Source organism: Echinops telfairi, unplaced genomic scaffold (genome assembly GCF_000313985.2).
Source record: "Echinops telfairi isolate 266 unplaced genomic scaffold, ASM31398v2 ScPeMD7_11;HRSCAF=52, whole genome shotgun sequence".
NCBI lineage: Eukaryota > Metazoa > Chordata > Mammalia > Afrosoricida > Tenrecidae > Echinops > Echinops telfairi.
In genome coordinates this window covers 6021297-6023278 of record NW_022103908.1, presented here as the reverse complement: position 1 = coordinate 6023278, position 1982 = coordinate 6021297, and positions in this window count along the sequence as shown.

Here is a 1982-nt window from a genome sequence, read left to right as displayed (position 1 = left end):
TGGGTTCCTCTGAGGGATTTGTTATCCATTGCCCAGTTCTCACATGCATATGATGGGTGACTGGAAATAACAGGGCTGGGATCAGGCACACTTTAGTCCTATTTCCATTTGCCTCTCCTGTATACGTGGCGGATAGATGTACTGCCTAGAGGACAACATTAATATTACAATTATTGGAATGAAAGTTACTTGCTGCTGCTAATGCAGCAAAAAACCCCTCCAAACAAACAAACAAACAAACAAAAAACCCCCAAAGGAGCCTGCCTTCAGAATGACATCCTGAAGCAGCAGTTTCACCACACTGAGGCTGCCACCTATTATTATGGGGCGGGGGTGGGGGAGAGCCCTTATTTCCTAAGCTGTAAGTAGACCCACATTCATTCACATGAAATAGAAAAAGTTCTTGATTGACATCCTTGCTCATGCCCTGTTTTTAATGAGAATTATTCATCAAAAAGTTAGAGCGTTGACTGCAGATACTCACAGGCACTGAGGTTTCTTCTAGATCTGTTTTTGTTTTTTGTTTTTCAATTCTGTTGGGTCTCTAGTGCTTGCCAGGCATATTTTCGTAGTATGGAGATTGTGAGAAAGAATGGCTCTCTTTTCCCTGGATTCATTCATCAAATAAAGTTTGGACCTGGAATCAAACACTTCTGCTTCTTATATAAAGTCATTCAAATTGTAAAGGTTAAAAATGGCTCTGTAGGTCACTTCCCAAAGGCTGGATAGCTAGTCGATGTAGGGGAATGCCTTAATATTTGCTAATACTATTTAGCAAAGAAAGTTTCATATGACAAGGCAAAAGCAATTCTACCTTTTCAGAAACATTTCATTTATATTTAACAATCATTTTATAAATCTTTACTTCTCTCAGGTACACTTCAATAATCTAAGTTAACCCAGGGACTCACTGGAGAGGAATTCTAGGTGACTTCCAACAGTACCTGTCCTTCAGAGCTATTCTCCTTAGGGGCAAAGATTGTTCCTCAAGAATTACATGCACTTTTTTGCTGAAGGTTAAAACATAAATTTTTTTAAATTTGAAGTTGCTCAGTTATAAAACCTGACAAATATATACATTCTCTCACCATTTTTATCCCTCATTACTGTGTTGATCAGTTTTCACATATCTATAACCCCTTTCTTAGACTCAAACAGACCCACAGTTGTACCCACTCCATAGAACGATATCCCTACACAATGGGAAAATTGTGAAACAATAACATTCATATCACATCTAAGTAAATTGTGCTGAAGATCATTCAACAATAATTGTAGCAGTATATCAAGAGGGAGCTGCTAGAAATGCAAACCTGGTTCAGAAGAGGATGTAGCATAAAGGATATAATTATTTACATCACATGGATCTTGGCTGGAAGCAGAGAATACAGAGAAGATGTTTACTTGTATTTTCTTGGCTATGCATTTGATTGTGTAAGTCATGAAAAACCATGGGAAGCATAAAGAAGAATGGAAAATTCAGAATGCCTCATTCTGCTTATGAGAAGACTGACCAGGGAAAAGAGGGAGTCACTCAAATACACCAAGGGAATAATAGTGTATGGTTTCAAACAGGAGATGGTGCTGGGATCCATAGTCAATGTTCCTGGAAACAGCAGTTAAGAAATCAAATAGGCAACAGCTATACAAGGCCTTTCCAAAATATTCAAGAGTAAAGTGCTCTTGAATTAAGCAATGGTCTTTTAAATTGTCTCATGGGTTCGTGAAAGTTGGACAATACACAGGGAAGACCTAAGATAAATTGTGTATTTGAATTATTTTTCTGGTGAAGAATATTGAAGGTACCATAGACTGCCCGAAGGAAAAACAAATCTATCTTGGAAGACGTGCAGTCTGAATGCTCCTTAGAAATGAGGCTGGCAAGACTTTATCTTACATACTTGGGACATGTTGTCTGGAGAAACTAGTCCCTGGAGAAGGACGACATGCTTGGTAAATTTGAAGGTCAGTGAAACAGAAGA